Consider the following 17,563-nt stretch of genomic DNA (forward strand, 5'->3'; position numbering starts at 1 on the left):
CTACTCATGCCATAACCATTTAAATTCACCTCTTTCCCTGCTGTAGTCTGTTCAGGGAAGACCAGTAAAGGCTGAGGAAAAGGCTGCCAAACGTTTTACACGGCTGCTTTCCCCGTGTTGTGTTCACCTGGTCCACTTAACTCTCACCTGTGGCTCCAAGAAGCTATGAAACAAGGTTGGCAAATGAAGACCGACTTACTGAAGTAGGAGCTGGATGCGCATTTTTTTGGAGTGGTCACAATGAAAGGGAGCATTGTAAAGCTGATGTAGGTTTTGAGATCAAAATCATTTTAGTAAACAAGCTGGTTGTTCTCCAAAAGGACTGAATGACAGACTCATGACGAAGTGATTGCAGGAAGACACCATGTTATCATCAGCACTATAATAAACCCTGATGAGATCAAAGAAAAATTTTATGAAGACCCAGAGACCCTTATCAAAAAAGAGAGCAAGCTTATAATTCTGGGTGACTGTAATGCTAGAGAGGCTCAGATTAAGACATGTCAGGGAATCATTGGGAAGAAGAGAGTTGGAAACAACAACAGCAATGGTCTACTTATTATTGAAGACTTATGCATCACGTGAACTTCTTACCATCCATAGTATTCTGTTTACCTAAAACTTCATGGATGTACTCCAGCAGCAAATATTGGCAGGTAAATGACTATGTGGTTGGTAGGCGAAGAGACAGACAGGATGCGAGAGCGATGAAAGCAATGTGTGGGGCAGAGTGCTGGACTGATCACATTTATCTTCTCCAACCTGAATATTGTCATTCTAAAAAGCAGTGCCCCTGAGGCAAAAAAGATTACTAGAAAAATTATGAGAATAGAGCATTTTTCTGAGGGAACAATTTTTTTGTCAATTTGAAAGGTAAGTTGAACCAACATACAATTGGCAATAGTGAAGCAGAAAAAGAGTGGGCAGCTTTTAGAGAGTTGGTGTACAGCACTGCATTTCCTCATCTGGATTAGGTACTTAAAAACATCAAGAGTGGTTAATGAAAATGATGGGGAAACTCAGAAGCTGCTAAATGAAAAATAAGAACTTCGCAGGATGTACGAGCAGGATAGCTTATCCATCTCTAAGAAGGTAGCATTCAACTCTGTCAAAAGTAAAGAACAGGATTCTTGGCTCAGTAAGAAGGCAGATGAAATTCAGTAATATGTTGATAGTAACAATTTAAAGCATTTTTATGATGCAATGAAGGCCATTTATGGGCCAAAAACTTATGGTGCATCTCAACTATTCATTGCTGATGGAGCCACATTGATTAGTGACAAGGTCATAAGACTAGAAAGATGAACTGAACGCTTCCTTAGGGTTCTCAACAGACATTCATCAATCAATGCTGAAGCTATTGATCATTTACTTTATGTTGAAATCATTCACTCTTTAGCTAAAGTTCCAAACTGCCTTGATAGGGTGATCCTATACCTGGAAAAAGGCCATTTACCAGAGAGCCAGTATGGCTTCAGAGAGGCCGAGGAACAGCTGATATGATGTTTACTGCCTGACAAATGCAGGAAAAATGTCAGGAGCAGAATAGGTCTGTATACAACATTTGTAGATCTGACCAAGGCTTTTGATACTGTCAGTCTTGAGGGCTTATGAAAAATTATGTTAACATTTGATTGTCCAGAGAAGTTCATCAGTATAGTGTGTCAGTTTCATGAAGGCTTACTTGCTTGGGTTTTGGACAATGGGCGATGCTCTCAAGCTTTCCCACTCACCAATGGATTGAAACAAGGCTGTTTTTAGCATGATCTTTTCATCATGTCATCAAATGTTTTCAATGAAGACAAACATGACTTCCATCTGAATTGTCTTAAGAATATACCTAATTTATTTTATTAAAAACAATAGAAAAAGGAAAAATAGAAAATGAAAAAAAAAACAGGACAGAACATTGTCAAGTGCCTAGCAGAATATCAGGAAGGGTTCAAAGTATAGAACAATAAATTACCAGTCCAAGAAAAGATATGTGATAGTAAAAAAATAATATATTCATGAGTTTCCATCTTTGCTTCTTTGTAAGTTATTCTTTTGTTATCTTCTGTGTACTTTTTTACTTTATTCTTTTTTTCTTTTTCATTCCCTCTTCCTTCCCCAAGCAGGCTATAGTTAAGCACAGATATATGTTATATACATATATAGATATATACATACAAGTACACATATATAATCCACCCCACCCACATATTCACATAAATACACATTCATATATATATATATATATATACATACACACATATATAGATTCACACCCACTGACTTATACATATATCTAGACATACACATACATAGAGCAACATGCATGCATATCTACATATGCTAGAATAAACATACACACCATATATATACATATATATATATACACACACACACATTTATCCACATGTAAACATGCATCTAAAACAATATTAGTATGATTCACATATAATGTAAATTACTTTCTTGATTAAATCTTCAAATTTGACTTAGCTCTTCTTTCCTATCCCTGCTAACTCTTCTGCTTTAATTTTGCTCCTAAACTTGCCTTACTATAACTTAATCTTCTCCCATCTATGGATCTCTCCCTTATCTTCTTCTTCTAGCCTTTGCTTCCCCTCCATACATTCCTCCCCCCATCCTTATTTGTTTATAGATTTTGGATGATGCTATATCCTTCATGCTATATATGTAGTGTTGCCTATCGAACCCATTCTTGATGTGAGTAGGTTTTCAGAACTATTAGCCTTCCTCCCCTCTCTAATGTTTTTGTGTCTATTTTTCCTTTTACTATTTTTACCTTTTTACTAGACAATTTTGCTTTTTTAAAGTCAAGATCATACTCAAATCTAACCCAATCTTTCTTTAGAGTTACCCAATTATTGGTGTCAATTTTAAACATATAGTATAGATTTCCATATAAAAATATAAACAATTTGTCTTTGATATATCCTTTGATATGAAATTGATCTTTGACTGAAAGTCAGTCTTATTTTTCTCCATTTTAGTGACAATTCAGAAGCACCTTTAGTTATAAGGAAACAATTTGCAATTTCTCTGATGAATTCAGTAGTCCTTATTTAATCATCCCTTAGTAAAAGGTTACAAGGTTTTTTTTTTTTATTTTGTGATTTTATTTATCCTTTTAAGTCTTAAAACCCTTATATGAAAATAATCTGAGGAATCACAGTACCCTGAAATAGTTCTCCATCTTAGCTCTAAGTCCTTGAAACTGTGTTTTTACATATTTACATATTTTCAATAAATTAAAGTTCACTACCCCCATTAAAATGACATATGAAAAGTCAGCACCTCTATTCTTTAGGAGATTTAAGTAATAATAATAAGAGCTAATATTTATATAGTGCTTTAAGTTTTACAAAGTGCTTTCTCTTTTCTAATATACACCAATACATAAAAATATACATATATGTATCTATTAGGCATATGATACATGTACACATAAAACTCTAGGTGGTTGTTGTTCAATCATTTCAACTCTTCATAACCTTGTGGACCACATCACATCATAAACCATTTGTCCATGGGTTTTTCTTGGCAAAGATAATGGAATGGTTTGCCATTTCCTTCTTCAAGGGATTAAGGAAAATAGAAACTAAATGATTTGTTCAGGTCACACAGCTAGTAAGTATCTGAATCTAGATTTGAACTCAGTTTTTTCCTGACTCCAGACCCATCCCTATCCATTGACTTATCTAGCTTCCTCTACAACTCTTTGAGGGAGGTGCTTTTATTTTTCCCATTTTATAGATGAGAAAAATGAGATTGATGGAGTTTCAGTGATTACTTAGAGGTATATAGCTAGCAAATATCTGAGGTGGATTTGAATTCAGAACTAACATTCTATCCATTATGTTACCAACCTGTCACAGTTCATTTTGTATCACAAACTACTTAAATGTAACCTGAAAACTACTTCTTTATATGTGTCCATTTTCCAGCTTTTATTAAGTCAAAGTTATTTTTACTACTGATTTCAGGTATAAAACTATTTATCTATGGTAATCAGCTTATTTAACTTTCTTTTTAAATGGATAATATTTGTTTAGACCATTTTAGCATTAAATTGCTCTATATGAAAGGAATTATATGTTCCAGGGGAATTAGACTTCTGTGAGTCTGAGGGGCAAAGGGCTTGATGAAAATGATTTGTAAACTAATCTTTTTTTCACATATTTTCCTTTTTAATGTTTACTAGAGACCTTCAGAATTGAACTTTTTAAAAAATGAAGTATGTTGAAAAATCTCTAAAACATTGATTTTCTTTTGGAAATAAAGGGTATGTGTCCTTCTGTCCATTTTAGGACTCCTCAGTACCTTTAATTAGCAAGAATGTTATTATAATTCCACTTTATCTTTTGAAAGATAATTTAAGGAGTTATCTCACAGTGTGCTCATCATGCCATAAACTCTGTGACTTTTTTAAATGAAAACTTTTTATTTTCAAAATATATACATGGATAATTTTTAACATCCACCCATACAAAACCTTGTGTTCTAATTTTTTCCCTCCTTTCTCCCCACCCCTCCCCTAGGAAGTGATCCAATATATATTATACATGTGCAATTCCATAAATATCATGCTGCAAAAGAAAAATCAGATCAAAAAGGAAAAAAAATAAGAAAGAAAACAAAATGCAAGCAAACAACACAAAAGAGTGAAAATATTATCTTGTGGTCCACATTCAGTTCCCATAGTCCTCTGCTTGCAGATGGCTCTCTTCATCATATGACCATCGAAACTGGCCTGAATCATCTCATTGTTGAAAGAACCATGTCCATCAGAATTGATCATTGTATAATCTTACTGTTGCTGTGTATAATTATCTCCTGGTTTTGCTCATTTCCCTCAGCATCAGTTCATGTAAGTCTCTCTGGGTCTCTCTGAAATCATCCTGCTGATCGTTGCTTATAGAACAATAATATTCCATAACATTTATATACCATAAATTATTCAGTCATTCTCCAACTGATGGGCATCCACTTACTTTTAAGCAAACTAATCTTCTGATTAACTCCAGAAGATTATAAGTAAATCAGAGAAATCTTATACTTATACTTCTCTGTAGTCACCCAATTTTAGACCACCTTCAGCGATGGAGAGTTCACTATCCTAACTATTACCAGGAATATTTAATAACCCAGATTAGTTTCATACACATTGGGATTTCATTTTACCAAACAGAAACAAAGAATTTATGATGTGATGGAAAAAGTCCTTCTCAGGAGTTATAAGTGTTCTAGGTTCAAATCTCAGCTCTTTCAAATTGGATGAAAAACACAACCTCCTTAATTTTCTCATCTAGAATATGGGGGTGAGCTGGATTAGAGGATAAGGTCTTTTCCAGGTATTTAATAATCCCCAGGCAGAGAAATCCTCAGGGTAAAGTGAATCAAAGTAGTGAAAACAGTCTTTGCACTCTGGAAATTCCTGTGCTTTTGCTATTAAACTCAGGGAGGCAGCTAGAAAGGTAGGAGGTGACTTTACTAGTTAAAGCTATAAAAAGGATCTGAGTCTCATATACATACAATAAATTCATAATGCCCTCACTAAAATTTAGGCAAAGCCCGACTTTCTCCCTCTCAGATTGCATGTTCCTTTTTATGTATTTTTAAAGGTAGGAAGCATTATGTAATTTACTTTCCTACAGTAATAGAAAGGGAGAATCGCATGGTGTAAAAGATTTTGCAGTAGGGAGTAGCCAGGGTTTATTGAAAGCATTATGTAGTTTCTCAAAAGCAAAGTAGCCTAATCTCCTCCTAGTACTCATTTCTGGGCCCATCACCCTGAATGAGATGAAACCCTGAGGATTTTCTCCTCTTAGCTTATTTTTTTTGACTATGTAAAAGAGACCATTTTCTGCCTCATTTCTTAACTAGCTTTAAGGGCTGATTGAGTATCTCTTAAATCAAAATGACACCTGTTAAAAACCTTAGTTTAAAAAGACCAAGGTCTGCCACTGCATCTTCAGTAATCCTGATCTGGGCCTTGCTGCTGGACCCAAATGGCTCTGGAGGGATAAGTGAGTTCCAACTCACTTAAATCCAATTTTCTAACATGCCATAGCATTACCTCCCTGATGTTCCTCTTCAAGAATGAAGAATAAACACAACTACAACCCACCCAATGATATATCATAACCTTGGATTTTTTTTAAAATCTTCTTTATTTTTCTTTTCATTGTAGATCTCATTCCTATTGGTATGAATTCCATTTAGAAAGCTTTGTAGTGTTGGGGGCAGGGTGAGGTGAAAAAGAATGTTATTATTGTAACATCATCCATAGGAGCAGTTGGAAAAGTTTAGCGCCAATAGAAAAATATGGCAAGATTTCTTGGACTAGATTTTCTTTAGCAAATTCAATTGTAACTACTCAATAAATAATTATTGATTTAAAATAGGTATACAAAACATTTACTGATAATAAATCATAATTCATGACATGACTCCATATATGATTGCAATCCACAATTTAAAGCTCTCTACTTCTAAATCTAATGATTTTTATGAACTTTATGTGGGCTTCATAAAGTCTTTGATAACATCGAAGAATACTGAGAAAAATGATGATCTGGAAGCCTGAAGCCCTGGGTTTGAGCTCTAGTTTTGCCTGGTCACATTACTCAGAGATATAATGATAATTGTTCTGCCCAACCTATGGTACAGGGTCACTGTGAAGACCAAAAATAATAATGTTATTTATAAAATATTCTATAAGTGAAAAATATGATGTTTACTGATTTTACCTAAATGGATTGGATGAAACATAAGTCTTAGTAGAAAAAAGAAGTTGAAACACATAGCTTACATAATCAGAAGTATGTAATGTGCTATGCACAGGTGAGAATTTACTGTTTTTGATTATTAATGTGTTGCTCTGTTGATCTATCATTCTAATAATTCTGTGAAAAATCAGTATAAAGTTTGTCTGCCATGACCTATTCTTGATCGACTATTTCCTTTCCTAGGTGCTCACTAAACCATCCCTTTAATAGTAATTTTTGAAATATCACCAAGAATTGAAGTCAAGCTCATTGCTTATCATTTGCAAATTTCATTTGTTTTCTTTGGAAATTGAGACAGAATTTGCCTTTCTCCAATCCTGAGGAAATCTTTTTTGATTTCATGATTTTTCAAGGATTACCCACAATAGTTTTGCAGTGATATCTGCCAGTTCTTTCAGTTGCATTAGGACATAATTCATTTGTATCTACTCCTTTGAATTCATTAATGGCTCTGCTTGTGACTAACTCCATATTTTGCCTCCTCTGGTGCCTTCTCAACTTGGAATATTCCTCTCTTCTGCTACCCCTATCTTCTACTCATGAGTCACTCTTGCAGTCTATTTTGTTTGTGGAGGGATCCAATTTAGTCATCCTTCATTTCCTTTCAGCTCTGCTAGTGAATGACTCCATTCTTCATTATGATACTTTGGTGAAGTTAAATTCTCCTCTTCTATTCCCACTTTTCAAATTTTTTTTAATAGATTCTATTCCCCCATTACAATGTAATTTCTTAGAGGGTAGGAACTATTTTTCCTTTTGCTTGTATTTGTATTTGCAGTGTTTAGCAAATTGTCTGGAGCAAAATAAATGCTTACTTAATAAATATTTATTGCCTCTTATTGATGGTGACTGGGTGCTCTCCTATCTCCATGCTTAACTTAATAACCAGATTTTAGATAATACTTTTAATTTTTCAATTTCCAAATATTCCTTTGTTAGTCCTGTGATCCTCACAATGAGGTAAGCCAAGTACTATTATCACCATTTCACAGTGGAAGAAACTGTAGCTGAGTGAGATTAAGTGACTTGCTAGTGGCTCAGATAGTAAGTATCTGAGTTAAGATTTGAACTTGGATTTTCCTGATTCCAGTCAAGCACTCTATCCACTGTGTTTAGAAAATTACCTCAATTTTGGCAGCAACTTCTTATCAGTCATTTTTGTTCTGCTCTTTCCTATTCAAAGATTCTTCTCTTTGGCAGAGAAATGAGAAGTTAAATGATTTGAATGTCTAAGACAAATTTTCTCTGTCAACTGTTATCATCAGTCAATGTAGCTTAGGGAAAAAAAAGAGAGAAAAAAGGAAATCCTTTTATTGCCCTTAATTTTCCCCACCAAAAACAGTTCATTCTTATCTTTAGCATTCTTGACTTTATGCTTATATGTCTGATTTCATCATTCATTACTCATCTTCTGGCATGAGGAAGGATTTAGGCCATCAGTGTAGACAGCTTTATCATCACAACTCAAAAACTGCTACCCATTAGTAACCTCTCCCACTTTTTCATCTTGTGTGTTCCTAGTAATTCTTGTCTACATTTTCCTATGCCCTGATCATAGTCATGCTGCCCCGATTGTCTCTTCCTTCATTATATACTCATAGACTCTGATAAAAACCTTCATATTCCTTTTTTTTCCTGTTCCCATTTTGGCATAACACCCTGAATTCAGGGATATAGTATCATAGGAATTAAAGTTTGAGCAATTTGAATCAGTTCTGTCTTTGAGGTCCAGAATCTCATGGGGTCTGGGGGTAGGAAATATTATATTTCTCATTAGATGTGCCTTTAAATATTTTTATATTGCACATATAAACACAAAAAGGATAAACTGAAGATGCCCAAAGAATTATTTTCTGGATTCAAACTTTATTTCAGAGGGTTGCAAAATGATAGTAATTGAACAAGACAGTTTTCACACTGAACGTTTTTGAAAATATATATTTTTTCAGATCCATTTGTGATTGTGTGAAATGATTAGATGCTATATGATAGCCTTAAATATTTCATCAGGCTGCAAGGTATGGGTTTAGTACAAGATCCATGACTGTGCTTGACCTTAGAACAATTGATTCGGCTAAATTAAAGATATGGATTCCTTCTTTGCTTTCTATTTTCAAGGATTATAGGGAGTTGTTGGAAATTGATATTATGTGTGGCACTAAGCCTTTTGCTTCTCAGGACCCAGAATATATAAAGCTCAAGGAAAGTGAGAAGACTTAGTAAGCTCATTCAGTGAAGTTCAAAGCAGCTCTAAAGACTTATTCCAATTGAGTCTATTCTCCAGATTTAATGGCACCTTTCCCCAACTTCCCACCCATATTTAGTGCTTTTGTTCCAGAAGGAAAGAGCAAATAAATAGTAGCTGCTTAATGAATTCCTCTCTTTTTTTGCTTATATTTGTAATCCCAGTCTCTAGCACAGTACCTGGCACATAATACACAAATAAATAGTTATTGAAAAACTGTTGACTTGTTGATTAATGACTGATGAAGCAGGTGACAAATGACAATTGGTTCTTGAATACTTTTTTATTCCATACTTGTGATTTCAATAGTGTAGAGAATTTCCTCATAAGAAAATTGCATCTATCAAAGCAGACCATGAAATGTTAAAGCTAGAATAGACTTTAGATATATAAAGCTTGATACCTCCTTCCCCTCTTTTAGAAATGAAGAGACCCAAAGAAGTGATGAGTTTTCTAAGGCAACAGAGCTAGTTAGGAGAACTGGCATCCAAATCCAATTCTTCTAATTCTGAGTTCAGAATGTTCTTTCCAACAAATACTCAAATGTGATGGAGAGTACCTCCTTCTGTCTCTCCAGATGCTCAGAGCAGTATATTGACTATGTACTAGAAGCTTAATAAACATTTTTGGCTAGAAATAAATCTTCCTTGCTTCCCTATCAATGTAGAGGATACTACCATTCTCCTAATCACCCAGGCTCACAACGTAGATGATGCCTTCAGTTTCTCCATTTTCTTCCCCCTACCCCCCATCCAGTCAGTTGCCCGTCCTGTCATTTCATTCTTCATGACACTCTTGTTTATGTCTCTCTCTCTCTCCTCTAACAATACCATCACCCAGATCCTCACCACTAAAACCTGAAGCTTTTGGCTTCAAGTCTCTGTTCACTCTAGTTTATTCTTTACTCAGTTGTCAAAGTAATCTTCATAAAGCTCAGATCTGACCATGCTCATGTAGTTTCTTATCACAATTAGGCTCTGTTTGGATTTTGAAGCTATTTAAAATCTTTCACTTTTTAAACTATTTTTTCTTGCACCTTATTCAGAAATTCAATGGCACTGATTTCTTTGTCTGTTCCTTCTATAAGGACTATAAATATTTTTATTGGCTGTCTCCCATATAACTCTTTCTCTCTCTAAATCTTGGTCTTCAAGGCTTTCTCCTTATTTTTTCAAGGCTTCAAGGCTTATTTTTTTTCATATGTTAGATCATAAACTCCTTGAAAACAGGAATAGTGTTTTGCCTTGATATCTCTAGTGCCTGAAATACAGTAAATGTTTAATAAATGCTTGTTGGCAGGTGGTGTTTCTCTTTCACCCACGGAATAAATATTTCAAATGTTTCTAATGCAGTTCTTTCTTTACTCACTAGGTGGCATTCTTAAACTAATATATGTTGCATTTACTAACTGCACCTTTAAAATGATTTTATTTATAACAACCTAAACCAAGTAGAGTGTATATGTTGTCTGACAGCATCAATTGAGAGAAGCCACCTTAGCACAAATAGATTTGACTTTTCAATAATAGTACCTGCAAATATAATAAGGGTCTTATGTGCTTTCTAAGTTGTGTGTCTCAATTTTACACTGAAACAGTTAGCTCCTGGTCTAGCCCTATTGCTAATTAGTTGGCTCTTAAAGATTAATGGAAGAAAAGGGACTTGCCTAATTTTGTTTATTTGGAGTACTCCAAACTCCTATACAGAGGTAGAGATTCTCCATTCAAAATGTAGTAGAATGCCACAGGATGTAAGCCCTGCTGTTGCTATTTACTCTCTAATCCCCAATTGTTTTCTCTACAAAACTAATAACTGATCATTAAGACCCTTTCCAGGTCTAATAGTCATCTATTCTCTATATTAGTGGTGTCAAACTCAAAAAGAAACAGATCCCTGCCTCCACATTGAATACTGACTTAGAAACCCATAAATTAAACATGACTTATATGGTATTATATTTTTATTTATTTCATCAAATATTTCACAATTACATTTAATCTTGTTTTATGAGACATTCTGGAGGGGTTTGTGGGTTGCATGTTTAATACTTTTTTTTCTATATCATCACTATTTGTGACTGATAAAAAGCTAGGGATCACAGGCACCTGACAGACTAGAGTTTCTCAGACTTTTATAAGAATGGACTTGATATGTTCTGTATAATTGTTAGTAAGACTGAAGTTCAGGCGCTGATTCTGATCATGGCCTCAGATCCTTCTTGGCTTCAAAGGTGCCCTTATTGGACAGATATTTATTTATAAACATCACTATATGACCATATCCTTTTCCTATCACATTACAATTGTTCATATATTAATCTCTCTCTCTCTCTCTCTCTCTCTCTCTCTCTCTCTCTATATATATATATATATATAGTTATGACAGCAAGTTCAAACATTTGTGGAATTCATGGCTCACAGATTCTTTTTCTTTTTAAACTAATAGAATTTAGGGATCAATTTTGTTTTTACAAGTCATTTTGCAAATTAGACTGAATCATAATAATTACAAGAAATATATTAAAGCTATACTTATGGACACTGAGACAGCTTGTCAAATCATTCTTTGTTAGAGGTTTAACTCATCCAAGAATTAGTATCTTAACTGACAAATGAATCCATTTGGCATTTAAATCTCATCTCAATCCATTCTAAGCCCTTTTAATTAATTAATTTATTTTTTTGCAATCTTATTTCACACTACTATTTCCCTTACACACTTTCCTATACCTTCTTTTATTTGGTCAAACTGAGCTACTTATTTTTCTCAAAATTAAACATTCTATTTTCCACCTTCTTGTCTTTGTACAGGTTGGTCAACATGTCTAAAATGTACACTTTCCTCATCATTCTCTTAGAATTCTTAGCTTTTTTAAGGCTGAATTGAGAGATCATTTCCGATTCAAAGATTTTTATTACAGTATTACAACTGAGACACTACCTTCTCACATATGGAGTGTCTAAAATAGTTATACCAGGCTCAAAGTACTCTGTGAGGTGATATACATTAAAAACAATAGCTAATGAATTCCCATGATGGATTTACTCCCCCCTCAACAGTAGAGAACAGTTTGTTAGAAGCAAAGGCATTTAATGAAATATCAGGCTGTATGAAAAGTATACAGTTGAGCACCTCCCTATTAACTAGGGGCAAATGCTCCTGCATAAGTGGATCATGCAAACACAAACACATGCAGGGGGGATGCAGGATCATCTATGTCTCTTCATAATATCAATGTACAATTCTCACTGAGCTTTTGTGACTGAGCCTTATTCCAGGTGAATGGAGTATCTTCACTTTGTGTTGCTCCTCAGACTTGCTAGTTTGAAGGTGATTTCATCTCAGGTGGGCACTATTCCACTGGATTCAGATGGTCTCCTATGTTGTGATACAGGCGCCACCTGCCAGTGGCTGCTGAAGGTCTAATTCGGACTTGTAGAATGGATCTCTTCATGTGAGAGGAGGATGACAATACAAGGAGACTGAGATAAAGTTGCATTCTCTGACCTCTCTTCTCTTCCTTCTTTCCTCCAACTTATTTCATTCCCCATCCACAAGGAACATCTGCATTAGTAAAGGCTGCCCTGCAACTCCTTCGAGTTTATGATTCACAGCTGTAGAGAATCTCGGAGAATTGACCTGCCCCTTCACCTAGATATGGTCCTTAACACTCGTGCTATCTCATGGGACTATAATTTACAGAACTTTTCCTCATGATTTTGAGAAGAAATATCTTTGGACCATTTACTAGCCTGTTAAGAAATAGTGGTTGAAAGGGTTCCCTGATAAAGTCAGATTAATAGTTCTCTAGTCATAGATACCAGGTATTCTTTTATAGAAAAGTTAAACCAAGCATCCCCAGGATAAGATCTGGACTTTTCTTTTGACCCCAACATAGCCCTTTGTTCTAGAGAGCTATTTTACTTGAATTTAGACATTCCTAAAATCCTCCAAATGAATTTGAGCCCCCACTCACTTAGTCCTTATTCCAGTCTTTATTATGCATGTTTGTCAATATCACCTTGGCTGATTATTTTAGGCAGGGAAAAAAATCTTGATATTTCCTTGCCTTAGTATTCTCTCCCTTATTAAATTAGTTCAGAATAGAATCATGGGATTATAGTTTGAAAAGTGAAAGAGACCTTAGTAGATGTTGGATCTATAGTATATATTGGTTGAAGGCAGAGGGCTGCTTAATTTTTAGACTCTGTATTTACAGGGCCTATCACAGTAACTAGAATATGGCAAGTGAATAATATATGTTTGTCAAAATGAATTGAAATGTGATTTCTAGGCTCTAATACTGAATAAATGGAATAAATATTTGAAATATGCTGGCTTGGGGAAAGGGCAATTCAAATGTAATGTTACAAATGTAAGAGATAACATTTTCCTTTGTTATCTGAAGTTCTAACTGGGGCTGTTTTTTTTCCTTTTAAAATAAGAAATGCATGAATAGGGTGACTGATGAACTATTCATATATAATAAGCAATGTTTGCTTGAATGATTGGCTTGTGCAGCTATCATAACTTGTTAACCTGTTACGTAGGAAATAGGCAAGTCATCTAAGATTCCATTTTAATATTGTACAAATTATTTCATTGCCTCTCCCCCCATTTGAATATTTGCAATAAATCCATGTTTAAATCTACCATAAAGATATGTCTTAGAGAGTCAGATCTAGTAGTCATATTGCTATGTCAAAAGGTATGCCTAGTTTTATTACCCTTTGGATATGGTTCCAAATCATTCTGTAGAAAGGCTGGATTAGTTCATGACTACACCAATCATTTATTAATGTACCTATTTTCTACATCCCTTCTAGAATTTATCATTTTCCTTTTCTGTCATGTTAACCAATCTTATACATGTGAGATGATGCCTCAGATTTGTTTTAATTGCATTCCTTTGATAAATATTGATTTAGGATATTTTTTCATGTGACTATTGAAAGTTTTGATCTTTTTTCTGAAAAATCCATGTTCATATCCTTTGATCATTTATCAATTGGAGGATGGCTTTTATTTTTAGGACTCTGACTTAATTCCCTATGTCTTTGAGAAATAAATCCTTTCTTTCAGAGGAAATTGCTTTAAAATTCCCCCGTCCCTTTTTTTTTTTGCTTTTCTTCTAATTTTGTCTCCATTGGTTTTGTTTGTGCAAACGGTTTTAAACTTTAATAAAAATGTAATCAAAATTATCTATTTTAATACTTCTTTAGCTTACTTCTTTCATCTATTCATAATTCTTTTTACCCCATCTCAAAACGTTCTCCTTCAAACAGAATCATTCCTTTCTCTGACCACTCCCTTTACCCAACAGAAGCTTAGAAAATAAGCCTGTCAGAATGCTACTCAGAAATCTTTCGCAACTTGAACCATTGTTTAAGCTAGGACTTGATGCACATACACAGATTACTAATTGAACACCATAGGTTGGTAACTATTTCCTTCTTGGCTAACTCATCAAATAAAGGTAAACTAAATCACTATAAAATGTTGATTTTTACAAAAAATAAAAGTATCCTCAGCCAAGTGACACAGGGTTTAGGAGAAACTGACATATGCTGTGCCAATCCTTTTCCTTTAAGGGTGTCAACATACCTATTAATTGTTGGTTTGGAATCTGAGAAGAATATCAAAACTCACTTTGTTGAGGCAAAGCCAAGACAGCAGGGACTCACCTGAGCACTCCTAAATTTTCTTCCAAACAACAAAAGGACTGGGGGATATAATTTCCAGCCCAAGACAACCGTGGAAAATAGGTAGGAAAGATCTTTCTCACTAGGGTGAGAGTTTAAGTGCAGACCTTGCAGTGACTGAATTGTCAGAGCAATGGATTCTAGAGCTCTCAGCCCAGAGATGGTTAGGGGGTTAGAAAACTAGTCAGAAGCAAGTTATAGGTGATTCTTTGCTGGAACTGGGAACAGATCTCTGTTGCATTGAACATATGCAGTCCCAGAGCAAGGAAGAAAACTAGCAAGTGCTGAAGCCCCAATTCCAGTTCTAGGGTAGAAAAAAGTGTCTATGATTTCTTATAGGCTAGAGCTCAATTCAAGAGAGCAGTGACTATATCTATCCTTGGCTTATACCACCTTTCAAGAACTGAAATCTTCAAGGTTCCCAAGAGCTACTTCTGAAAACAGCCACGTTTTAAAAAAAAACCCTGAAAATTGGGAAATTGGCCCTTTTATCATAGAAGAGAGTCCAATTTCAGCATAAAGTTAAAAGTCAAAAATAGGATGTAAAAGTGAGCAAACAATAACAAAAGAACAAGATTACAGTAAGATATGATAGAGACAAGGAAAATCAAAACACAAACTCAGAAGAACATAGCAAAATAAAAGCAGTTAGATTACAAACCCTTAAAGAATAAATGTGAATTGGCTTCCTTCATAAAGGATTTTAAAAGTAAAATAATAGAGCTACAGGAAAAATTGGGAAAAAAAAGGTGATGCAAGAAAATCATGAAAAAAGAGTCAAGAGCTTGGTAAAAGAGGCATAAAAATCCTGAAGAAAAAAACACCTTTGGAAATGAAATAGGGCAAATAGTAAAAGAGATACTAAAATCTATGGAAGAGTAGAATTCCTTAAAAGGCAGAATTAGCCAAGTAGAAAAAGAGATACAAAAACTCACTGAAAAAGAGTTTCTTAAAAAGTAGAATTAGCCAAATGAAAAAGAAGATGCAAAAGCTCACTGAAGAAAATAATCCCTTAGAAATTAGGAGTGGGCAAGTGGAAGCTAATTCATCAAGAAACAATAAAACAATTTTAAAACAGAAAGAATAAGAAGAAGTATGAAATATCTTGGAAAAATAACTGACCTGGAAAATAAATTGAGGAGAGATAATTTAAGGATTACTGAATTATCTAGAAGCTAACATTAGAAAAAGCCTAGAAGTAATTTAAGATATTATCAAAAAGGCATGTTATCTAAAGAAGTAAATAATAAAGTGGATTTAAAATTCAAATCTTACAAAATGTTATATACAAGAAGAACATTTAGAAACAGAGATCAAAATAGAAATTAAAAGGATCCACTGAGCATCTTCTGAAAAATACCAAACTGAAAACTCCCTAAAATACTATAGCCAAATTCCAGAATTCCTCCATAAAAGAGAAAATATTGCAAATAGACAGAAAGAATTAAAATATTAAAAAATCATAGTGAAAATGATACAAGATTTAATAGCTTCTAAATGATAAAACCAGAAGGGTTGAAATATGATATTCCAAAAATTATGTACTCAGAAAAACTGAATATAATTCTTTGACAAGGGAGGAGGTAGTAAAATTGAGGACTTTTAAGCATTACTGATGAAAAGACCAGAGCTGAATAGAAAATAGAATAGAAAATTTGAATTTAAAATCTAAGACTCAAGAGAAGCTTAAAAAATATACATGAAAGAGTAACCATAAGGGATTCAAAAAGCTAAAATGTTAATATTTATATATGGGAAAATAATTGTAACTCAAAAAATTTTATTTTTATTAGGATAATTAGGAGTATACATAGAGGGCATGGATGTAAGTTTATTATAATGGGAGGTTTCACAAAAATAAAATTAAGGGAGGAGGAGAGAAATATCCTTGGGAAAGAGAGAGGTAGAATGGGGTAAATTATCTCACATAAAAGAGGTGTGAAAGGAAGAACCTTTACAGTGGAAGGGAAGATGGGTGAATGGCAATGCTTGTTCCTTATTGTCCTGAGAACTGACTCAAAATGTTGATAAGAAAAGGGGAGAGGATGCTGATAGAAAGAAGGGTAGATTGAAAGAAACAGTGGACAAAAGCAAAGTTCTTTTGAGGAGGGAAAGGGTGAAAGGGGAGAAAGAAAAGGACAAATGGGAAAAATAGGATAGAAGAAAATACATAGTTATTAATCATTAATGGGAATGGGAATGGCATGCATTTTCACATAAAATAGTAGTAGATAATAAAGTGGATTAAAAACCCAAATCTTACAAAATGTTGTATACAATAATCACAGCTGAAGCAAAGAGACAGTGTAAAAATCAGGGGCTGGAGCAGAATCTGTTATGCTTAATTCAAAGTAAAAAAAGCAGAGCTAGCAATCATGTTCTCAGACAAAGCAAAAATAAAAATAAATCTAATTAAAAGAGATAAGCAGGGAACTATATTTGGCTAAAATATGCCATAGACAATGAAGTGATATCAATACTAAACATATATGTACCAAATGGCATAATCATAAGAGGAAATATATAGTAAAACTATACTTGTTAGGGGTCCTCAAATTTTCCCTCTCAGAACTAGATAAACTTAAGGAAGTGAATAGAATTTGAGAAAAAAATATGACAAACCTCTGGAGAAAATTGAATGGAAATGGAAAGGATTATATCTTTTATTTTTTCAATTGTGCTCAATTCATTGTGACCTATGGTCATATGGACCATGTTACACCAGTTCTGTCTCCGAAGTGGATTGCCATTTCCTTCTTCAGGGACAGAGGTTAAATGAACTCAGGTCTTCCGGACTCCTCCTATTCTCTGAGCCATTT

The sequence above is a fragment of the Sminthopsis crassicaudata genome, chromosome 6 (genome assembly GCF_048593235.1).
Source record: "Sminthopsis crassicaudata isolate SCR6 chromosome 6, ASM4859323v1, whole genome shotgun sequence".
NCBI classification, from domain to species: Eukaryota; Metazoa; Chordata; class Mammalia; order Dasyuromorphia; family Dasyuridae; genus Sminthopsis; species Sminthopsis crassicaudata.